Below are 26,186 nucleotides of genomic sequence, written 5' to 3' on the forward strand. Positions count from 1 at the left end.
CAAAGGACCCGAGCGTTACTGAGGAACACGGCTGTTTGCATCCCGGGCGGTTTAATCCCAAGACTCGGTCAGAAAAGATCAGATGGGGATACTGAGATAGAAGCATCAGGTAACGAGGACTCATCGCTGACAGGCCAGGAAATGACATCACCACCACAACCTGGGTGACACTCAGACTCTGTGTCTTAGTAGGAGGGTAACATATCTGTGTTTCAGAAAGCAAAGCAAAGGCTTAAAAAAAAAAGTCTTAAAATGATTACATTTTTCTTAAGGGGCTTACAAAATCAATACATGTAAAGCACAGATTGGCAACGACTGCAGCTCAATTCCCAGGTCAGCATTATTGGGAAATGAGAAGATGATTCCAGTGGCTGCTGGATAGTGACTGAAATCTACAGAGCACCCAGGATAAGTCAAAACTACTCTTATCATGAGACTGTGGGGAATTAAAATCAAGCCTCCTTCAATGTTGATCTTTTCAGAAAACAATTGAAAAAATGAAAATCTTAAGAGACATGTGTAACCCAATTGTATATACCATGTAGAAAAAAAGTCATCCAGAGGAAGGGATTCCAAAATGGGAAGAACCACTTAACACAGAGCACTGTATAATAATAGACGAAACACAACTGTAATTATTTCTGCCAGGTTAGAGGTGAGGAAAATGTATCATTAAGGCTCCAGATGTGTAAGAGTATATAAGGGTTCAAGTGCTTCTTTTGGGGGGAGAAGATGGAGCAGATATTTTATGGATGCCTGAACTGAAGGTGTATTCCTTATTGTCAGATAAGAAATTCAATACATATATCTATTACATAAGCTTTTTACATTATTCATATTCCTTTTACCCTTCTTTACTGTTTTGTCTATCTAAATCTCCCGATATTCTGGCTTCATGTATTTTGATGGTAGAGGACTTGGCATATTAAGATGGCAGTAGTAAGTCTCTAAACTGGCTGCCCTCAATTTCCTTCTCTTCTTGTATGCACATACTGCTCCTCCCATCAAGGGATGGAGTCTAATTCACCTTCCATTGAATCTGAGTTGGCCTTAGATGGTAGAAGTGAAATCTGAGACTACCAAAGCTAGGTCACAAGAATTCTAGTGGCCTGAACCTTTTTGAATGCTTGCTCTTGAGATGCTTCCTCTTGGAACACATCTGTCACACAGTGAGAAGCCCACAAAGATGTTCCAGTCAACAGTTTCAACTGAGATCTCAACTAAAAGCCAAGAGCGAACTATCTTGACGTTCAAGCCCACTTTGTTCTCCAGATGATCGTGGCCCCCTGCCAACATCACTTGGAGTGCAAGAACTACCCAGTTGAGTCCAGTCAATGCACAGAATTGTGAGTGATAATAAAATGGTGGTTGTTCTAAGTTTTGGGGTAATAATATTACATTATCTAACAAGATTCTTGACTGGTTCCTCCTTTTCATCTCATTTAATGTTTTGCTTTGAATTCATGCAAGGGGGTCAAGTTTTGTTTAAGGGATATCTGGTATTGATATCTTATGAAGAGATGGTGGTGATGTAATAAAAATTAAAAAAGAAAACAAACCCACCATACCAAAACAATGTTACTCAGTTATTATCTGGCTCTAACATATCTTTGCAGCATGATCTTCCACAGTACATTTATCTTCCTTACAGTTGAGTCACCTACAAGACCACATCACTGGCTCTCAACCCTGACTCATATCAGAATCATCCATGGGACTTTTAGGAAAACATACCATGCCTGGGCCTTATTTTGCCTTCACTGAATTAGGTCTCCATGGGTGGGGCTCCTGGAGTTCTTTTCTTTCTTTCTTTTTTTAAAAAAAAATTCATTAGGTAACCCTAACTCTTGGCTAGGGTTGAGCACCAATCAATTACACACACATATCTTTCAGCTCATGCCTCCAGCCTTTTGTTGACACTGTTCTCCTAGGATGGAAAGCTCTTCTTTCTCCTCTTGACACGCTGACATTCTACTTAGACTGCAAAGCCCAGCTTTGATGCCATTACCTCCCTGAAACCAGTGCCACCTGAAAATCATTCCTTGTAACATAGTTCATAAAAAATATGGTTCTTTCTAGAGGCTATGCATCCAATTTTATCCACTGTTATCTCTGTAAACGTCCACCACAACACTGTGCACACTACAACTGGGGTTTAACAAATATCAAATTAATGATTTCAAGGCGAGCATTTCTACAAGATAAGTGGGCAAAATTCAATTACCAGTCATTACCAAAAAAGAAGGTACTTACTATTTTTGCTAAGTACAGTGTCCAATTCTGAGTGCTGGTTTTCAGTTGTAATTGATTTCTGCTTTACTAATATTTTTAGCTGGAGGAACGCTTACTTCCCTACTTCTCTGATATACTGTAAACAAAAGTGCAGGTGCAAACTGTCCATAAAGTTCCACTTGAGTGGCTTACAGGCATACACAGACACTGTGAGGTCACACATTTATCTTCTAACTTCAATTTGAAATAAAGTCTAGCGTCATATGAGATGAAAAGTTTAATCTGAACAGAGCATTACTTTAGGCTGTTCTAAAGAGGCTGTGATTTCTGATTATTACCCATCCCAAATTACTTTAGTAGGACCATCTTCATCTCAGAACTTTAATCAGTGATACGTATTACAGTCATCAAAAGAATGTTTAGACAGTTTAAAGTAAGAACAATATTGATATGTTTAGGAAGTTCCCCTCAATTCCTTTTATTTATTTTTTTCTTAGAGAAAGAGAGAGGGAAACATCGATCTGGTGCCTCTTGTATGTGCCCCGACTGGGGAGCAAACTCGAGACCCTTCAGTGCACAGGACAACACTCCAACCAACTGAGCCACACTGGCCAGGGCACTTCCATTCCTTTTAAAATATAGTTACTACTCAAAATGGATAATAAATCCAGTGTCTGAAAAAATGTTTATTAATAATGACCATATGACATTCTCTTTTATTCTATTAGTAATATATTCATTACATTAATAGATTTCCTAATATTGTACCATCCTTGCCTTCTTAGAGTAGATCATTCCTAATCATGGTCTATTATTCTTTTAATAGTCTCTTGTATTTTATTTGCTAATATTTATATAGAATATTAACATATTCCTAAGTGAGACTGATCCAGTTTTTGTGTGTGTGTTAGTTTTTCATGTTTTGATATTAGGGATATGCAAGCTTTCCATCTTTTCTATATTCTCAAATATTATAAACAGCATAAGAATAATCAGTCCCTTAAAGGGACTCACTGGTAAAATCATCTGGGTCTGGATCTTTCTTAGTATTGTGTCTTCAACAATCTCGCGAATGTCTTCTTGGCAATTAGTTTCAACTTCTTTTTGAATCAAACTTTGCTACTACTAACAAATTTCCCTATGAAAATATTTAATTTAGATTAAAAAATGTACTGGCTTAATTTTGTACATATTTCTTATAATTATTTTAATATCATCTATTTCCTTGGTTTTCTGAGAAAATCTGATTTTTCTCCTTCTTAATGTTGCATATATTTGTTTTTGCTTTATATCAGTCAGGTTTGTCAGTTTAGCTATGTAATTTATTTAAAAAAACTGACATGGATTTATTTCCATTTTGGGAGGATTATTATTTTATTTTTATAATTTATTGACTTCTACTTTTCTCATTTTTGTTAATCTTTAAATAAACTTTTTCATTTTTGTTAATCTTTGAATAATATGTAATTTGAAGACTTTTAAAATCTTTAAATAATATGTAATTTTCTTTTAAAACAAGAGTAAACTAATTTGAAGAATGAATTATTTAGAAAAGTGTTTTACAATTTCCATATGGTCATAAAATTTCCACAAAATTCATCATTATTTATGGTTGTCTTTTAATTGCTGGATTTCTAATTTTATTGCATCACAGAGAACATAACCTTTACAATTTCCACTTGGTAGAGTTTATTATTGTTTTCTTTGTAACTATGCACAAACTTGGTATAAGGGGAGTATTCTCTTTTAAGTATAAAGTTCTTTACTAACAAGAGCCTTACTTATATTTTCCTGTACTTTATTTGTCAAACTCGAATAGACAATTTGAGTTTTTGTTTTCCTTCCCCCAGAATCTCCTGGTGTTTCTAAGGGTTTCTGCCTTATACACATCGGCCTATGTTTTTGGTAAATAAAATTTATAACAAGAAAAATCTTATTATAAGAAGAATTTAGATGATGGTAGACATATAATATAAAACAAATACACAAATCCTAGTGAGTCAGTTACAAAATATGAGAAAAAGATCCCATCCATATAGTAACAAAAATGTAAAACACTGAGGAATTTTAAGAAAGTGCTATAGACATAAATAAAACAATATATTATTGTTAAAGAACATAAAAACGAACAAACAACTAAATAGGAAGACAGACCATGACTAAGAAGGGGAAAAGCTATATTATAAAGATAATAGTCACTCCTATATTAACACAAACAAATTTAAAACAATCCAATGACTGTGTTGAGGAATTTAGTTTTGAAAATAACGTACCTCTGGCTGAATAATACTTAATAGTTTGAGAAACGAGGATGAGGGGCATTTGCTCTCTGTTGCCAAAATATACTCTAAGGTACAGCAAATAAAATGGTGGTGCTAACAGATTAAAAAAAGTGAAGTCCAGAAAGAGACTGATATATTAATGGGGTTTAAAGTTTTTATAGGTGGCTGTATTTCCTCTTAGTGAGAGAGAAAATGTACTTGAACAGATCAAAGTAAGACCACTTGGAAGAAAGTAAGTTTGATCTCTACCTTACACCATCTATGAGAATCTATAACGGGTGGGGAACCTTTTTTCTGCCAAGGGCCATTTGGGTATTTATAACATCATTCGAGGGCCATACAAAATTATCAACTTAAAAACTAGTTATAAAAAAAGCTCCTAGGTTTATTGAATTTTGAGTCCTACCAGTGGTTGCCTTGGCGGGGCCAAACCAAAGGATTTCTCGGGCCTTGTATGGCTGGGCTGAAAGTTTCTCACCCCTGATCTACAAAAAGAAACTGTATACAGATGAAAGACCTAAGCAGAGCTAGAAAAATGTACTGGGAGGAAACAGAAGAGGAGCTTGGGATGTGGATGCCTATTTTAGCATGATGGGAAACCTAGAGGCCTGAGGTAAAAAGATTTATAGATCCAGCTATTTAAAACAAACCCTCTTCAGGAAACACTATGAAGAAAGGATAAATGACAAACTGGAAAAAAACATCTAAAACAAATTATATCCATAAAATACTACAGAAAAGTAGATAAAAATGTGAAAGATAATTTACAAGAAGAAAAAACTATCAAAGATATTCAATCTCGCCCTGGCCAGTTGGACTCGATGGTTAGAGTGTCGGCCTGCAGACTGAAGGGAGTCAGGCTTGATTCCGGCCAAGGGCATGTAGCTCAGCTGCAGGCTCCATCCCTGGCTCTGGTCAGGGAGCGTGCAGGGGACAACCAACTGATGTGTCTCTGTCACACTGATGTTCTTCTCTCTCTCTTCCTTCTACTCTCTCTTAAAAGCAATGGGAAAAATATCCTCCAGTGAGGATTAAAAAAATTTTTTTTAAAAAGATACTCAATCTCATTAAAAAGAAGGAAGACAGGCCCTGGCAGGTGTGGCTCAGTGGTCAGAGTGTTGGCCTGCACACTGAAGAGCTGTGGGTTTGATTTTTGGTCAAGGACACATATCTAGGTTGCAGGTTCGATCCCCGGCCCTCCAGTGGGGGTGCGTGCGGGAGGCATCCAATGGATGTGTCTCACATCAATATTTCTCTCTTTCTCACTCTCTCTCCCCCCCTCCCTCTCATCCCTCCCTTTCACTCTCTCTAAAATTAAAAAAAAAAAATTAATGGAAAAAATATCCTCGGGTGATGATTAACAAAACAAAAAAACAAAAAAAGAAGGAAGACAGGACAAGCCATCACAATGAAGGGCCTGATTGGCAGAAATGAAGAGAACGACACCACTCAGGATTGTCTACGGTATGGGAAGACTTTTAAATTGCAAATGGGCACAACCTTTTCAGAGGACAATCTGGCATTACGAATAAAATTAACAGTGTCCATGTCCCTGACCCAGAGTTCCACTTGTGGAAATTTATCCTACAGAAATATTCATACTAGTCCACAAAGAGGTATTCACAAGGATGCTTACTTCACAACAATTTCCAACAGGGGAATATTATTCAGCCATCAAAAAGATGAGCAAGTTATATATTCTGCTCATTCCTGCTCTTGTACAAAGATGTCTAGGATATACTGTTAAGTGAATAAATAAGTTTTGCAACTGTGTGAAATACATCCTAATTTTATTAATGGGTCATGTGTGGGTGTAAATATAATAATCATATGTGCATACAAAACTGTCTTCCAGGGCACACAGACATCAAGCTTTAAAAGGACAGTGGACCCAAAAACGTGGCAGTGCAGGAGGTAGAAAGCTGGAAGGAAAAGAGGGTCTGCACGACAATTTCAGAGGTGCAAGACCAGTCCTGTGCCATCAGCAAGCACATTTTATAGCCGAGAAAATGAAGTTTCAGAGAGGCTGAGTAATTTGGCCAGAGTCACTGAGCCGAGATGTGAAAGGGCAGGGTTCTCATCAGGACTGTCTGACTTCCACCCTGTGCTCCTCCCTCAACAGCCTGCACAGCACCTTGAGTTCAGCGTCCCAAACATCCACATGTCAACCGGCAAACATACAGGTTGCAATGATATAACCAACAGGAAAAGATGTTAAATTTACTTTGAAATATTTAATGTGAACTTTTAAAAGAGTTTGTAAATCTCAAAAACTTCAGCTAGCCTTTGGAGTTAACGAGAGTTTCTTAAAAAAAGGATTTAAGAAAAAAGTTTCTATTACTCGGTTCTGATTCACAACAGTGCTCTGTATGGTATGACATTTATTCACTAAATTCCCGTTTAATAACTTCAATGAAAGCTAAGATTTTAAAATCTCTTTGGTATTCCCAAGATTTCTGCTTGGTCTGTGTGTACGTAAGTCACTGTAACAAAGTGAGAGGAATTAGATTCATTAATTAGGTTTATGTTCACACTCTATTTGAACTGTCAGTATTTGTCTAACAAGACATCTTCTAGGTTTAATCTTTGTGGAATTCAACATGCTTAAATTCAAAAACTAAGAATGAATCCTACAAGACTTACATTTCTGGTTAATTCTCTAAGAAGATAACTCCAACAACACCCAAGGCCTACATTTAAAAATAAGAAATTACTACCTTTTGCAATAGCTAAAAATCTAATAGTTGTTCCCCAGTTTACGTAATATTATGTCATAAATTAAGAGAGCTTCCCCAGTTTTAATTTCCTAGTTTATGTGGCTACTCAACATTCTGTAACCCAGTGTTCTTTAATCCTCTCTTTAAGCCACTGCAATTTAAAATATATCAAATGATGACAATTTCTGTAATTTCTTGGGATTTAAAACGTATAAATTCCAAGTTTTTGAGGACAAATTGTAACAATTTTCCCTAACAGTAAAATATAAATTCTGTTTGCTTAGGAATTATTATATTTCTGTGCCTCTAAAATGGAAGACTGCTTAACTTAAAACCAGTTTAGGTCACACATCTGCAAATTTATTAATTTTTGTTTGAGAGCTTTATAAAGAACGGCCAAAACCGATAGAAATATTTGAAGATTTCAATGCACGAAATAAGGAAGTTCTCAACAATGTAATTAACTTCCACCTAAAAGTTCTCTACGTTTTATAATTCTAAGTATCCTTAAAAACAAAATATAAGGGTACATGTAAAAACATGTTGAGGGGAACAATGATTGCAACGTATAAAGATCAACATTTAGAAATCTATGACAAAGGTGGCTTCTAAAGATAACAATGCAGTTATCTAATAAGCAAAGATAACAATAGGAACTATGGACAGAGTTTGGTGGTTGGAGCCAGCTGGAACCAAAGCAAATACGATGTTTATTACAATCATTACATGTATTAACAGCCTCTAGAGGCGCTGAATGGATTTGGCAACCGGAGGGGGAGCGGAAGCCTGGTGGGGGGGCATTCAAGGATATTTACACAAGTGGATGTATCTGTTTAAAGTGCTTTGATCTCTATTCACAATTTTTTGAACCAAATCAATAACAGTATAAGATAAAGTAGAGCCAAGGCCAACTGTGACTCAAAATACATGTCAGAGGAAACCACTCCTACTAAATACTCAATTTAACAGGATTTTTTTTTATTCATGTACCCTTTCAACCAAGAACCTGAAACAACTTTGCAGATGCTTTCTGAATCATCCTTATTATATGGCGACATGCTCATAGAGCAGAAAAGCATGTCACGAACATTGCCCTGGGTATCTTCCTTTTGCCTCTCTGAATGGTCTCTGCCCTGGGGGGTGGATCTGTATGTATCACATGCTTTCAGCTTCTTACTGGTTTGGCCAATGGGAAGACTAGGCAGGAGTTCAGAGAGAGGCAGAAGGGTGAGGCAGAGTCTTTAACTCCCTGATTTCCTCCCATCAAGGTCGTCTGGCGTTGGCTGTGCTGCCACTGAAAAGTCAAATGTCTATTCTGGCAGCAAACTCTGATTCTCTTCAAGCTGCAACCAGAACTAAAGTCACAGCACCATGCCCTGCACTTCTCCTAAACCTACTTCTTCGTAAATCTTGTCTCTGTAAACAAGCCTTCCTTGAATTATCTTATTTTGAGTGTGCCATCTATTTCCTGTACATTCAGTTTGTAGAAGAAAGTAGCAAGAGTGGCAAGTTCTCTAAGCCTCAGTCTTTTCATCTGTCAAACAGGATGTTTAGACTGATGGTCTGTAAGGTGACCTCTGTTAGCATTCTAAGGGTCCCTAAATGATGGGGCAGTGGTAATAAAGGTTTAAAAATGGCATATACTGTAGAGACCCAGACCCAGGAACTCTATCTTTGGACATCCTCGCCTGTCCTTTGGTTTAGTAATTATTCATGGAGTGCACCAGTGTGGGGATGTTCTTCTGTTGGGGCCCCTTCAACAAGTCTTAGATAATGATGTCTGAGGAATATAGATGCAATGCTTGGAATAACTCACAATCTTTATATTGACAAAGTGAAGGCTTTCTAAGGTGTCCTGGAACCAATCCTCCGTGGATACCACGGGACGACTATAATTATGTACCTTTGAAAAAGGAACTGGACCTGTGGAGGGAGATGGGGCTAAACTGATTCGATTCAGATGTGTCAGAAGACCCGAAGGGCAACGACACAGGAAAAATGAGCTGAAATGGGTGTCCCCTCCAAGTACAGGGGAAGGGAATCTTTGGGGAAGAGTCCCTCAGTAGGCAGGGCTAGTGTACGTGCCTGAGGGGGGATGAGAATGACCCACTGGTGGATGAATGGAAGCGGAGTTCAGGAATCCAGGCCTCTGACCTTTCACGGTACCAGCGGCACTAACCATCTCTTTCTGAGCCCATACCTCTCTGTCATTTGGTTAGTGTTTACGCAGATTTACCTAAAAAAGGTCTTACTCCAGACATCAATCAAGCCTTAAATGAGCTTCAATTCAATTCGTCATGTGAGTGCCCGCACTATGAGAGGTATCATTCTGTTAGTCCTGGAAAGGGTGGTCCCAAATTAGGAAAGCAGCAAGGCCAATGAGTTGGCTGAAGGACTAATGGGGGTGGGGGTAGGGGGTCTGTGTAGTGATTTAAGTGCAGAATGCTAGGGTCCTGTGCTAGTGTTCCTCCTACTTTCCCAGGAACTCCCTGGAGGTCTCTTCTCCCTTAAATAATTGTTTTCTCTACGGCTAGATCCTCAGACAGTTCCTTTTCTTATGCGATGCACAATCCCTGGGGAGCATCACATGTGGATGCCCCCCAGGTCCATACTCTGCAGAGTATCGGACCACATTTCCAACTGTCTCCGCACATCGCCACTTAGTACTCCCACAGGTACTTGAATTTCAAAATGGGTGAGCTGTCTTTCCTCTGACACTTACTTTTCTTAGATTCTCTCTCTGCAAGCAAAACCATCACCTATCCAGGCTTCCCATCCATCTCCACTGTCAGAGAAGATCCTGACAACTCCACTGTGAACCCTGTCCTCTCCTGATGGGGCTTTTTCCTACTGGTCCATCTCCTTCCTCTCTGTCCTCTCTACTGCATACGAAGCTGTGCTCATCACACTCCTGCTTAAAATCCGCCATCCACTCTCCAGAGCTTTTAAGGTCAAGTTCAAGCCCGATTTACTCACAACGCACTCATGATCTGGCTTCCACCTCTCTCTGGTTTCATCACCTGTTCCTCCTTCATACGAAAGCGCTCAGAGGCTTTGTGGTTGTTCAAATAGGCATGCTGGGTCACGTCTCACATGCTGAGACCTTCCCACACGCTGAGGCTTTCCTCTGGAATGTCCTCTCACAACACCATTCTTAATTCTTGTGACCCTTGCCCTGCCTAGTCATCTCCAATTACACGTATCACAGCACTTACCACACTGTATCCCGTTCGTGTACTTACGGCCTACTAGACCCAAAGCTGGTCCTTTGAGGATAGAGACCATTCCTAAATGGACTTTTCCTCCCCAGCACCTCACAGACCACTGTGTACAGCAGGCATAAAATAAATGTATGTTCTAGTAAATGTATGGGTAGCCAGAAGACAACTGAATGGAGGGTTAGAGAATTAGGATGGATAACCTAGGGCAGGCACAGGGGTTTCTATTACAGTATAAATTTACAGACCATAGTATGTCCTCATGCCCACACCAGGCATTCTGAGAGTCCACCTACATTATCTTTAGTGAGCGGATGACTTTTTAATATAGTGTGATGACTATTTTATTTTTGTAACATGAAGTTTTAAAATGCCTGAAAGGCCCATGTTTTCCTTCAGGCTGTATTGTTTAAATTTCATCTTGAACTTGTGGAACTTAAAATAGTTACCACTTGCTAAATGACTATTATGTTTCAAGTAACAAACTCATTCTCTTTTTAGAAGTACAGTATAGTTTTGATTTTGACACTAAACAATCACACACTTGATCTCTCTCTGCCTTCACCATAGAAACCAAGCAAATATTTGTAGACATTCCTTCAACCTTCACAGATAAGTAGAAATGAAAATTATTCTCCATACAGGATATGGCAGGCTATAAGAGCTCATTTCCTTTTAAAAGTTGTTTTAACTCTTAAGAAAATCTATATGCTTTGGGAGGCTAAACAAGCAGTCAGATTTGTAAGAGAATTTAAAAACTGACGCTTCATAATGAAAATAGTCAAATGTTTCTAAAGCCCATGACTTCCTTCTCCCTGGTTACTATGTTCATTTTTATGTAGGCTGCATGTAAACCTACTAAATGAGCACTTGCAGGATATATGGTTAGTGCAAATGATGAGCGAAACGGAAGCACGGTTTTAAGATCAAAGTCCAGGCTCAAACATTCAACATCTAAAAATTGTGTGGGCACTGCCTTCCTTAAATGGGAAGGATTTGGAGATCCTCTGCTGGAAGGTGCCACCAAGGTGAGGTTCATTCTGCAATACCTACTCTCCTCCATCGTTTCTGCAACACATTTCCATCTAGAAAGGTTCACAGAGATACATGCAAGAAAGGAAAACCAACTGTGCAATTTCAAACTAATCTGGGCAACCAGAAATGAATTTAATGTCTAAAGAGGGGCCTGGAACTCCCACCATATATTGTGCTTTCAGCTTTAAAGGCAAGAACTGAGAAAATATGCTTCTGAAGATTAGGACGTTTCGTGCTGTTCATTTAACAAGATTAAAACTGCAAACAAAAAAGGACACGACGGAGAAAAGACCTTCGATCGAGGGTAGCATTAGGGATTTGGGTCAGGTAGATGGAAGTACTTTCTGACAAGAAGAACTGTTAAACGTCAGATGGATTATTGTGGGAGTTTTGTGAAAAATCTTTTCTTGAAAAACTTTGCATTTTTATTCTCTCTGGGGCAAAGAGATGGGCGAGGGAAGGAGGGACAGAAAGCATTTGTGCTCCAGCACAGAACATGTAAAGTACTTTGCTGGGCTGACTTCTTTATAACCTTCAGTTTAATGGTCTGAGGTATGAATGATGCTATTTTTACAGATAAGGAAGCTGACATTCACAGAAGTTAAAAACTTGTGCAGGACCAATCATCCAGTAAATGGCGAGAACCAGGAATTGAAGCAGAGCTTATCTGAACCAGGTTCACTCTCCTCACTGTGGAGGCTGAAACCTAATCACAATAAAAAAAGGTCTGTATTTCCAAAACAATCATTTCCATAGCAATGTAGGTTTTACAGAAAAGCTGACAGGAACAAAAGAAATTATTTTTCCAGGATAACGGTATCCCAAAGGATTTCACCAAGATGGTCACCAGTTGGGGGATCAGGGCAGTGGAGGTGCCAAGGGCTGGGTGGCAGGTGGGGCCAGGGGAAGCCTCCCGACCTGCAATGCCCTGCCCGGGACCTGGAGTCTGGTGATATGTGCACAGCATGCTGCTGCTGACAAAAGTTTCACGCTGTCCTCCCAGAACACTCCTTCCTTCCCAAATGTATTCCCCTTTTGTATTCCCTACCTCTGCGAACGAAGTCACCGTCTAACCAGTTCTCGAAGTCAGACTTCCTCACACTCACCCCCCCATCCAGTTATGCAGACAGTGTAAGGAGGGTGCCCACTTATCTTTACAAAAGAGCAAAATGCACAGAGGACTAAAGTTGTGGAACTAGGAGAATGGAAAATACACAGTTTGGAGACCCTGACTACTCTCACCCACCATTTTATAACACCATTCCAGAGTAGGAGAAAAATTCACACCACTGGATGGAAGGCATGCTCAGGTTTGAAGGCCCCAGTGCGTCTGTATAGATGTGATGACATCACTCTGGATTTTACTATCTGATTTCAAAGTTACTAAAAAAAGAAGTCTGATATGAAACATGTGTCCTAGCCCTTTATTTCTTTTATAAACTTTATTCTTTTAATTCTTCCCTTTCTTTTCTTCTTTTAATTTCCCCCATTTTTCCTTTCTAAAATATGCTTCTATACTTACAGATTTTTAAAATATCTTTATATCTTCTTTGAGTGAAGGGGAAGGAAAGGCTCACTAAAGGGAATATAGTTCCATTAATTAAATAGATAATTATAAAATATATAAATTCATTTGTTCTTCATGAGCCGCAATGCTTCTCTTAAAATTGTCTCAGTTTCTAAGAAGAACCACACTACTACTGAGGACTCTGCAGAGTATTTCTAGGTACATCCGCTATCAGGAGAGATACATGTGTGAGCATAAAACCAGCGGAAGGCTTCTCACCTAGGCTCAGGCCCTCACTAGCACATGAGCTCGGGCCAGTGTGGTTGCCACTGCAAACACGACTTGAAAGGAAAAGTAACCCTCCAGTTTGGGTAAAACTTGGCTTTTACCTCAGAACTAATTCAAAGAAATACTACTTTTCCATTTATAAACATTTCAAAGAATGTTGCTGCTTTCTAGAAACCTGTGGCAGATAGATTTTTTTCATCCTTGAAATTGCTAGGGCTTTGAAAAATGGTCTAAGAAGTGACTACGATGATATCTGAAAAAAACACTTAGATCACACAAAATATTTAAAATATTCTTTAGTAACTGAGGGGTAGTCTTAAATAACCACTGTAGATGTTTAATATAAAGAGGACCTTGATATATGGCAAAAATAGAAGCAGGACCTAATGATGCCATCTATGAAAACCTTCCAGAACATTCTGAGAGGGGGAGTGGCTCCTTGCATTACACAGCACACGTCTCTTATAGCCCCTGCTGATGTGTGGTGTTACCACAAGAATCTGTTCCCATCTCTGTCACCCCTACAAGACCAAACAGCAGAGACTGGGTTTTAATGATCTTTGGATCTACAAGGCCTGGCACACATCAGACATTCAATAACTATTGTTAAATGTAGGACCAAGGAGTTCTCACAAATGTGCTTCCAAACTACAAAAACAAAACAAAACCAGGGAGGAAAGAAGTCCATCTGCCTTTGGATTACTCTGAATGTATGAGAGCTGTTACAGATTCATAAATATGGCAACAGAACCAAATTTATATCTTAGAGGAAATTCCCTATAAACAAACAGCAAGTAAACTTTTCTACCTATTGGCACCTACTGATAGACCGGTAGGTAGTTTAAGGCATTCATTTATTTGTTTTTATTAAAGTATACACAGGTCTTCAAATGCACTGCATTTTTCCATATGTATGCACCTACATGGCCACCACTCAGACCAAGACATAGAATATTTGCATCACCACAGAAGGCCCAGTTGTGCCTTTCCTAGCCAATATTGTTCCGGCACCACCATTCTGACTTTTATCACCACAGATTAATGTTGCTGGTTCTTGAACTTTTTATAAAAGGAAATATGCAGTTTCTGTGTGTGGCTTCTTTTGCTCAACCTGATTGTCCATGTTGTTGTGCATATCAGTCATTTGTTGACTGTCATTGTTGTTTAGTATTTCACTGTGTCAATATGCCAGAATTTATTTAGGGCCCCTTCCCCCGTTGATGGGTGTTTCAGGTTCTTGGCTATGGTGAATGAACATTCTTATATGAACGTTTCTGTGTATGTCTCTTGTTGGACATGGTATATATATATACTTGTATATGTGTGTGTATATATAGATAGAGAAGACATCTATTTAGCAGATTCTACAAAACAGTTTTTCCAAGTAGTTGAACAATTTTATATTCCTACTAGGAATGTACGAGAGTTTCTAATTTCTCCATATCTTTGCTACCACTTGATAATCTCAACTATTCAAGATAGTGTATGGTGGTACTGCTATACTTTTGACTGACTATAAGAATATATGATTCTAAAAATGGTATTATAGTTTGGATTTATTAAAACACTAAACTCTCTCGGTAAAGATATAATAAATAATATTTATCATTTGTGCACAGATGTGTGACTCAATAGTTTAAGACAATTCTTAAAATGTTAGGTTTCTCTTCTCACCTTTGGCCCTCCTACATCTGACTAGAAAATTGCCAACTCTTTTAAACATCTGTTTGTCCTCTGAAAGTGTATAAACTATACATTGATACAGAGTTCTTAGGCAATTTAGGCATTAAATAGGAAAACTAAACTGAAAAATATTTTGAAATGTTTGTGCCAAGATCCTAAGTTAAAATATTAATAATGTAAAAGTCTTAAAAGTTGTTGGATGATGGATTTTTTACTAGCTTTCCTCTATGAAAATAATTCTGAAACATCATTATAAACTACAGAAAGATTCCTGTCAGTTTAGTTCTTGAACTCATTTAAGAGGCAAACCCAATGTTGCCACATTTCCTTCTGGAGAGGTCCTGTTGTCAGGTTCCCAGGCATGAGATTTAAACATGGCAACTATTTTGGGGGTGGGCTACAGAACAACCATCAGTGTACATGTGGTAGCGTTTTTCCTTGTTTAGAAACTCTGAAAAACTGTAGAAATTATTTCTTCATTTAGTGGACAAGCATTTGCAGAGTGCTGCTTGGTGGCTGGTGCTCAGAGCTGGTGAATGAAGCACAGTTTCTACCCTTATGGGGCTTGCAGTCTGACCAACTGAAAAAGGGTCTTGGAGAAGATATGCAAGGAATCTATTTGGCTATACTGTTAAATCTTGGACACATTTTTACTCTATTTACTATATTAAAGGCTCTGAGAAGCTCTACAGTTTAAAAAGAGACCTATTCGATGCAACACTAACCAAGTATTGTCCACGGAATGATTTCCCCCCCTCATATAACACCTACTATCATTTCATGGAATTAGGGATCCTTGGAAAATGATTTGAAGAGCAATAGTATGTAACAACACACAAGGTTAGGAGCACAAGTAATCCAAAAAAAAATCTGAAATGTATGTATGCTTGCAGCTTAACATTTTAACAAGTGTCATTCTGAAAAATGAGAGTTGATATAACTTGCTTTAAGCAACATATATAAAAAATGGGGTTTTGCATTGCAAATGAAAGTACAAAATGAAAACTAAAGTTGCAAAAGTACCCTTCAGGGGTTTGGTATAACCATTATGACATCGATTACCACTCTAAAGAGTTAGATGGTGAGGAAGTCTTGATATGACTTTATTAAGTATTCTATTTCTGTTAGTACAGATATGCTCACATTTAGGAAGTGACTGTTCTGAATAAATACTTTACTTTCAATGACCTTTTTATGGCAAAAGGAGAATGCTGAAAAATTTTGGCTATTTAAACTTTCTGGCTGTTTGTACACCATTTGGGTTATTGTAGTGTAATGTTGAAGTTCACCAACATTTACTGGGCAACTGAACATGAAGATTGAGACTCTAAAGACAGATATTGGACAATGTCTGTTCTAGAGGAGTTTGTAGTCTAGTGAGGCAACTGTGAAAAGAAACAATGGCTATACAGTGTGGTTGGAATTATAGTAAGGCATGGAGAAAGTGCTATGGAAACACAGATGATTTTGTTCAAGAGAATAGGTGATTTATTGCTCCTACAATAAAGTACATGCAATCTGTATACAATGAAAATCTGACTGCAATCAAGAAATTCAGAAGTATTTATTGAGCACCTATTTTACACTATAAATATACATGCCAGACTTTCTTAAATGCCAAATTACTACTGGTCTCATAGAATTTCATCTTGTTCTCAAAAGGAATGTAAAATATCTCAGATTCTTGGGTGATTTTGTATCCTGAATTAGATGGAGCCAAACTAAAGTTTAATTTTACACTTTGGAAAAAAGTCTAAGGCAACAATCATGTGCACGCAATCCCCCGGGAAAATTAACCAGAAATACAACAAGTCCTTGAACAATGTCATTTCCTTACAATGCTGATGAGGATTCCTGGCTGGGGCCACTGTATGGAGTTTGCTGTTCTCCTCATGTTGTGCGGGTTTTCTCCAGGTGCTCTGGTTTCCTGCACAGATGTGCATGTGAGGGGAACTGGAGTGTTTACACCCTCCCAGTTTGAGTGAGTGTGGGTGTGATTGGCCCTTAAGTGGAAGGGTGTCCTGTCCAGGGTGGGTTCCTGCCTGGTTCCCTGAGTTGCTGGGACAGGCTCTGGCCACCCATGACCTTGAACTGGAGTAAGTGGGTTGGGAAATAATTATCTTATTTGTTTTAATTAATCTTTCTTAGATGTATGTATAGCTCAAATTTATTTCAATATTTAGTATTAGAAGTGTTTTGGGTCTTGATTTGGAAGTTTGGTGATGTTTATGTGACCAGAATATGCCATAGGAACTTAATTCTTGTTCATATCAATTAGCCTATGGTAAAATTGGTTTTGTTATACACAGTTTCACTTAAAGTCACAGCTTTTAGCCCTGGCTGGTATGGCTCAGTGATTAGAGTGTCAGCCCACACACGGAAGAGTCACGGGCTTGATTTCCAGTCAAGGGCACACACCTGGGTTGCAGGTTTGATCCCCAGGCCCAGTTGGGGAGCCCATGGGAGGCAACCAATGGATGTGTCTCTTTCACATTGATGTTTCTCTCTCTCTCTCCCCCTCCCTCCTTTGCACTCTCTAAAAATAAAACAATGGAAAAAATATCCTAGTGTGAGGATTAACAAACAACAACAAAAAGCCATAGCTTTCAACTCCCTATCAATGACATTAAGTGAGGACTTAACGTATACTTACTACATGCTTTCATTTCATAGAGCCAGCAGAGGGAGTAAACCTCTTTTAAAAAGCCTCAGTATATATGGAGAAATGTAAGACTTCAGATGTAGAGAAAGTCTTTGATGTAAAAGAAAACCTGGGTGCAGAGACACATATTTCAAATACAGGGAAGTAATTTAACTATATTTTTTAAATTCCTGAAATACATGATATAAGAGAGTAATAAGGAATCATTGAATACACAGAACCACGTCATCTTACTACCCAATGAGCCAGGACCAAAAAGTATGAACTCTCCCATCTGAAAGCCACGGTTATTAGAAATTTCTGTAAAATACATCCCACAGCAAAATCTAACTAACTGACAATAGGAAGAAACTTCAACAGTGCATTTACTGATTAGCAACAGCTACTGTCTGCCCAGGGCCAGTTTCACTCCAAAGATAAGTCCATATACAACAATCACAGTACATTTCTGCCTTAATTTCCAAGATTAAGAAGCTGTTACTATGAAGAGAATGGAAACTTCTTCCTTGGAATTCTCAAATCCTTTGTGACTATTATAATGAATTCATTTTTTAACAGAGCTACACAGGACTAAGCCTTTCCACGATTTTCCTCATAGGAAATACTATGAGAAATAAGTTTTATTCCTGAAACCAGGCATTTTATTTGTTTTTATTTCGGGTACATCCATACATTTACTCCTATCTCCTGATTTATATAGGCATTTTCTGATTAAGTTATCATCATGTGCAATTTTTCATAATGATTATATATAACATTTGTGTTTAAAAAACAAGAAATTCAATAGGTACTTGTAGAAAAGAATTCATTTTCTTTTACGGTCCTTGCATTGAAGACTTTTACCTTTATATTCAATCTTTCCTATCTATCATAAAAGCATTTAGTGCTCCTCAATTAGTCTCTGCGCATAGTGTAATGGCTTTGGTTGTACCGGTCAGCTTTTATGTAGAGTTCACTGTTGCAGTGTGAAGTCATTTTCATTGGATGAGGCGAGAGAAAAAAGAGGATTCTAGAGAAATTGTGAGAAACTCATCACACTGAAATTGAGGCATGACACACTGATGAGGTGGATGGTTGACATGCCAGGCCCCAGGTACCTTGGGGACACATGAAGACCAAGACTTCATGTTACCTCCTACTCAGTGTACAAAACATCTGCTCATAATCACGTATGCGGCCTTCTACATGGGAAGGTGCGCCCATGATGCAAATACCAGCTACCTCTTCATCTCATCTTTGGTCATCAGTAAACCGATCATACAGTACACGGGGTACAAAACTGGATGGAGTAAGGGAAGGAATCCTGGATTGAGATTTGGACGCCTGGGTTTTTAGTCTCAGATAAATCACTAAATAACATTGCAAAAATAAAAAAAGGGAATTTTATTATCCAACTATAAAATCAAGGTCACATTAGATAATTTCTGAAGTCCTTTCAGCCTTAGAATCCCATCAACAAGAATAAAAAAATTCTATATGCAGGTCTACATCCAGGTCTGGGATGCTGTTCACAGAAACTTCACATTTAAAAAAAATAGAACTTTGATCAGAAGGAAAGTTTGAAGAATATTAATTAGTATCCAATAGAATTTGTGATTCTATAAAGCAAAACCAGAATTCCAGAAGAGACTGTGAAGAACCTTAAACAGTCATTTAGATGGCGAGGCAAACGGCAAAGCCACATATCTCTTATCAAGTGTGGTGACAGGCCAGAGAGCAGCCCTGTCTGCATGCCTGTGCAAAGGGGTTGGGACTGTTGTTGGTCTCGTAGTCTTTTCATAATCATAATAAGTATCGTTATTCAAACAGGAATGTACAGTGACTGATTGTACTTTCTGTAGGCAAGCATCCAACTTTATTACAAAATATGCTCATAATAGCCATTTCAGAAGAAAGGGGTAAGATTTTATATGTCTGCCCAAGAAATACAGTCCCTTCTAAAAAGACCATAACAAAGAGAAATGGTCCGGGTTATAATCTTTCTGCCCCTACCTACTGTAACATATGGAGCTATCAAAATGAATTCCCTGTTAACGTCTTTAGAAATCACTGAAGAGAAAAATTATTGTATCATATGACTGAAATTACACGAAATTACTGAGAGATGGAATGATATTAACCCCTGTACAATATATTGAAAAGTTCAGGAGGGAGATATCAAGGCTATACGTAATACCTCTGGGAAGTCCATTCTGTTTTCCTGCAGCTGAATCAATGAAGGTTATTATGATAAGTTATATGGGTAAGTCACAGACTGTTGAAGAATCAGGTAGGAATGGCAACATAAATACATGTATCACCTTGGTTTCTTTCAAACATTATCAAACAACTATGATCCTAGGACTGAAACAACTTTATTTAAATGGAAGTAAACCCCACAACTTCTTTGTTGGTGATAAAAGAACTGAGTTTTTTTTTTAAAAAAAGGAAACCCAGAAGCAAGGCTCAAGGTAATAAGTGCTTTCATGTTACCAGTTCTCCTATCCGAGGGCACTGGATGGAGCTAAAGGACAGAGAGATAAGGGCAATATTGCTAGTTACTAACAAATGGCAGATAAAAGAGCTCTTCTGGGTTCTGATTAAGTGACAGCATTCTACACATTCTTTTGACTTGAGAAAGTCAGACCAAGAGCAGCAGCTAAGTTACATGGGAAGCACCGCTAAATAAGCGTGTCTGCATGCTTTCACATTCCAGCAGGACAGGATTCCTCCCCTTTCATTGAACAGAAACATGTTCTCTGTGCTCACAGCAATAATGCGCCTTTGCTTCAGCTTCCATAAAAAAGCATAAATGTATATGCTGAAAGCACAGAGAAGTTTTGTGCAGTGGGACGCGGTGGCCGGGAGCCAATGTTTACAATCCCCTGGGTGGGAAAGGCAGGGTGAAAGGCTCAGGACGGCAGGCTTTAAAAGTCTTTGCTGTTGCCGCCAGTGACCTTCGCCTCTGTTTTCAAAGCAGCTCTCAGGTTAACCCCTTGGATTCTGTGTGCACTGGTGCTGCACAAAGGAAATACCTTTCTTTGAAGGACACCTCTCTCATGCACATCGGTTTCTGATTTCAGTCAGAGCAGCTCAGAAACCCTGGATTAAGAAGCATGTATTCAATCTGCTGTCGGATGCACGGCCACGTCAGGGGTATTGAATCTGGATTTCGATGTGTGCTGTGTTCTACAAAGTGAAAGTTTCCAGCTTCAGGCAATGGACTCAAGCTTACAAACCAGGGGATTGTGAAACATGAGCATATTTGGTCTCCAGGGGAGAAGGAAGCATCCAATTTATGCAGAAATGCTCTTTTCCCAGCTAGCCAATGAGAGGCGAGGCTACAAGAGTGGGGCTTCCTATAGGGATCTCCGGACTGGAAGAATGGTGCTTAAAATTAAAGACAGGCTAAATTGCTAACAGCCCAAACTTAAAAAGCAGCTGAAGAGAAAAAGCCAATTGTAGAAACGAAAAGGGAGTTTTCCAGTTTTAAGTTAAAGCTGACCACATTCGGCTTATTATTATAGTTGTTATTGTGTCGGTGGGAGGCGATTTAAAAATCTCTTGTTCTTAATGCAAAGAAGTAAAGATCCCATAAAAAAACTTGCCATCCATGTGTATGTTTTATTAGTCTTTACCCAATGATTTAAAAGATGTTATTCAACAGTAACATTATTTAAGGCCTCAAAATGTTTTCAGGACATAAGATTTACTTTGAGAAAAACTGGTTTGACGTCAAGGACTCGTGTTTATTTTAAGAAATGCTTTGGCCTATGAGAAACTTTGTGGATTTAAAAAAAATGTTTGAGACCTATATATACATGGATCATCATTAATACTGTTTTCCCTTTATTGAATAAAGATTCCATTGAATCGTTGGGGTGTTTAAATGAATTGTGTAAATCCAATATTCAGTGTGTGTGAACCTTTTATGCATGATTAAGGTTAAGGAGTCAGACTTCTGACCCCTTGAGACATAAATGAAGAACAACAAACACCAGAAAAGGTAATTAATATGTACAAAAGTCATTAAAATAAGTCTTATGAATATCATTCAATGAAATATGAGACAGTGATGGCCTTTGTGTTACCAGGCAGTTGTCTATAACATCATAAAGTATGCATATCCTGTAGCCAGAAGTCCATCTCTAGAAGAATGACGCTATTTGAGAACACTGTTTTTCAGTTTTTCTCAACTAATAACCGGGTTTTAATAAACGCTTCTGAAAACAGTTATTAAAACTTCAGCTTCTCAAAGAATGTTTCAGAGTAATCAGAGCCACTGTCCCAGCTCCCATGCAGACCAAACAACCTGCTCCTTGCTATCTACTGCAGAAGTCAATGGTGATTAAGTAAATACCTTCAACTCTAGTGCAGACACTGACCAGAAATAATGTTTTGAGAAGCTAAAAGAAACCCCAGACCTTCACAGCAGAGAAGATGTAATAACAGCAGCCAAAGTCTATTGTGGGTTTCCCATATGGCTGGTACTTCATTAAGGACTTTTCCAATTTTATGTCATTTAATCCTGTAATAGCTTGTGAGGTAGGTACTTTTTTTTACCCATCTTTCTAAGAAAGAGACTGATTTTCAGAATATGTTAATAACTATAGTAAATAAAGTCCCACAGCTAGCCATGTGTTAGAGCTAGATTTCAAACCCAGTGTAACCCAGACTGCAGGTGTAACCACTGGGTCTGAGAGCCATACATGCAGACAGATCCCTAGCCTGCAAAAGAAGGCCCTGGGAAACATATTTCACAGCTCTAACAGTTTGGTATACATTATAATTATTATTACTAGGGACTCCAAAGCTTATCAATCTTTCAAGAACGGAGCGGCATTCTGTTGGAGATTTCTCATTTTATTGCTGAATTAAAACAGTAACATATGACTTCTAACTGAGGTCATGAAACTGCAAGACTTTGTTTCTGCAATAGATTTACTAATATTTATATATTACTCTTGCATTTTAAATGGAATCTAAAAGTAGCAAAGGGGATTATCCCTATCACATATTTTCATGTTTTACAAACCAGTTGGGGAATATTTTATTTGCAGGCTACAAGATCTAGTCACTCCCAGTCTGTACATCCCACTCTTATCCCAGGTTTTAAAGACACTGTTTATGGTTTGTCTCCATAAATGAATATTGTCCTTAAAAAAAAAAAAAAACAACTGTTGTGAAATCAATGAAAATAATTGTTGCCATCTTTTATACAGTAATGACATGCCACTTAAAAGAAGTTTTCAGCTTAGATTTGCTGTTTGAGACAGCTTCTAAATAACTAAGAACATAACAGCTATCCATGCACTTTAATGATTGCAATATAATTATTAGGAACAACCAGTCACAACTGAGCTTCTCCACACACAGTATAAAGTTAAAACTGTACAAATGAAGCCAAAATATGCACAGCTAAAAGGAATGTTACAGGGGGGCCTCTCTTAGTGAACAAAGCAAGCTCAGTTTGGCTCTTTTTCCCTCGCGCTACCACATCCGCACATCGTTAGTTGGAAAATTCCTGATATATGCTGTAATTTTTTGTGCTTTTCTTCCCCCCAGTACACTTGGGGCTTTAATGTCCAGATGCCATTTTTCCCCTTATCTGTCCCTGTTTGGTGCTCTGCCAGCTACGGTCAACAATTAATACAGCTGAAGAGAAAATACAGTACACTCCCTGGCAACTGGTACAGCCGCGCAGGAAATACCAAATAAAAACTTGATTATGTATTGTTTAACCATTTTGTTTGCCTGTAGGCCACCCTGTCGTCGGTGTAATTCAGACGAGCCGGCTTCATCTGGACGGTCTGTGCGCTGCACCATTGTTCCCAGAGTCTGTCACGCACAATCACCGGCTTCAGCCTGTGGCCCTCTAAATGAAAGGAGCAGATTTGTGGCAGCTTTCCAACCCGCATTCCTTTTAATTAGTCAACTTGTGGCCCAATGTTATAATAGATAAGTAACCTCTTAATATTCATGCAATTAATTAATTTTTCTCTCATTCAGTTATAAGCCTTTGCATCGGGAAAAAAGAAAGCTTTTCTTCCTATAGGGGCCTGGTTTATGAAATAAGCATGTTACTATTACAAAAGACGATCGGAGACCATGTTTCAATGATTCTCCATAAGGACAGTTCCAGAAACCACAGGCTACCATATCTATATTTGAAGCATATATATATATATGTTTTGCATGTAAAACAGTAACTGAAATAGATGCAAGATGAATAATCTTGCCAGCTCGACTGGGCTGGGAAGCCTCCCTTCCATTTTAACTGATAAACTACTTTGCCATCAGAAGATGGAACGCTCACCCTTCTTTAGGATCCCTTGCAAAGCAAGGCTGATGTGAAAAGTGGCCAGCAGTTCTCAAAGTGCTAGGAAGTCTGTCTGCTCTAGATCTTGATGAAGTCAATAATTAAACGGCTGTTGCTCTTAGCTATGAGCACATAACGAACCCTTAAAAAGATAAAGTTACTTCCTATAAATATTAATAATGTCCATTAGGAACAGGAATAAGAATACCTTTTAAAGCTCAATATTTAAGTTCTTTCAGTGGTTTAAGTTTCTCATTTAAACCAAATTCTTCTCAAAGGCAGTAACAACATTTATTTGTGTTAGGTCCTCAAGGACAAAATACACGGTGGGTGAAATACAGATATATCTGCACTGCTCCCACGCACTCCCTGTACCACGTCTCACGCGGTCATGAGACATTTACAACATCACTTCAGTGATTCACTCATCCACATGTATACTAATGGCCTACTATGTGACAAGCGCTGGATCCTGGTTATTAAGATGATATGAAGATGACCGAAGGCATGGCACTAAAAAGGTCACATTTGAGCAGGGGAGGCAGACTAACTGCCAATTGTATAAGCTTTTGTGCCAGGTAGAGACATAACCGAAGAGCCTGGGTTCAAATCCTGAGTCTTGGATTATGGGCTGTATCACCTTGGCAGAATATATTAGCTTCTCCATGCCTTTGTTTCCTCATCTGCAAAATGGGGAATCATACCACCTATTTCATAGGATAATTGAGAATTATGTGATGTAAGGTCCATACAGTACTCTGCAGGTTCCTGGCTCTATAGAAATTTTGGCTATCAGCGAATGTTACATACACATCAACTCCGCAAGGGTAGGGCAGGGTGCAGAACAGGGGTGTGCAGTGTTGGAGGCTTCAGAGAGGAGGCATAAAGGCATGACCGGCGGAGGGAAGAGCCTGAGTAGGAAAGCTGAAGAGCATGGAGCTGCATGAAGCAGATGACAGAGGACCTCGGGTGCCAAGCGATGGAGCCTAGGCCTTATCCTGAGGGGCAGGGGAGGCACTGAAGGGCTTTCTGCAGAGGCTGCAGGTCAGATTTGCATTTCAGAATGAACACTCTCCTAACAGTGCAGGACGAAACTGGAGATGGTCTTTGAGGCAGGGAGCGCAATCCAGGCGCACTGGCGGGACAACCTACAGTCCTAAGCAGTGAGGAGGGGAGGTGTAGGAAGAATCATTTTATACGAGGCAGAAGGAGAGAGAAATCTAGGACAAGTCCCAGGTTTCTGGCCTGGGTTGACAGGGTGGATGGTGGGGACATCGACCAGAGCGGGGACTCAGAAGGGGAATGACAGGTAGACCTGCTGCTTGTGATGATGCCCATTGGATATGTGGATCTGGAGCTCAAGGAAGTGGACTGAGTTGGACAGAAGATGAGTCCTCTTCCTTGTGGTGATCCCCAGGAAGGACAGGAGGCTGCTGAGGGAGAGAGCACACAGAGGGCAGATCTAGGGGGGACACGGAGGGGGGCAGTCAGCACCAGGAGGGGACAGGCAGGGGGAGGAGCAGGAAACTATGGTGTCACAGAAGCCAAGGCCTTTAGAAAATCTAGGATAGTAGCATGGAGGGAGCAGAAGGCTGCCTGCATAAACGGAGGGGTTAACAGCACCCAGAGTGAAGGCCACTCCAGTGCCACCTGCGACGAGGGAGAGGTGCTGAGCCTTAACTAACTGCGTTGAAAACAGTGTAGCTCTGCAATGACAAAGAAAAGACCACATGAACACGTAGCTGGGTCTTTCCCCTGGCCGTGGTGTGTGTGTGGCAAGGGCTGCAAGTCAGGGGTTCTGATGCTTAGAATCCATTAGGCACAGTGAACCCACTTTTGCTCATAAATAGTCCCAGCTGAACTTAATTTTGTAATGAGTCATGACAGACTTTTTTTTTAAAATTCTCTTTTTATACTGCATAATAATTAATGATACTACTACTCCTATCACACACATATTGCAAATCTTGGGATGGGCAAAAACACATTTCAATGATCTCATTAATCATTACAATATCACTTACAGTTAAGGGACTAAAGCACAAAGTAAGTATTCTCAAGACTCTGATTAGAAATGGCACATTTTTATGGCTTGAGTGCGTCATGAAAAGAACATGTGGTATGTGTGTGTCTGTGTTGTGTGTGTATAAGCAAGTAACTGATATTTTCATACCTCATTTATCTGGGAAGATGAATGAAGACTTAGATATAACAAAGTTTCCTAGATTAAGATTCTCTCTTCAAGCTCTGAAAGAGTATTGCTT

General features: G+C 39.0%; 1 protein-coding gene across 1 annotated transcript in view; it reads right to left on the minus strand.

Annotated features, from left to right (window-relative positions):
- CDK6 (cyclin dependent kinase 6) overlaps positions 1–26,186 on the minus strand; it is a 202,160-nt gene that overhangs the window by 55,142 nt on the left and 120,832 nt on the right. The window lies entirely within an intron of this gene.

The sequence above is a fragment of the Miniopterus schreibersii genome (assembly GCF_964146895.1).
Source record: "Miniopterus schreibersii genome assembly, chromosome: 9".
Lineage (NCBI taxonomy): Eukaryota > Metazoa > Chordata > Mammalia > Chiroptera > Miniopteridae > Miniopterus > Miniopterus schreibersii.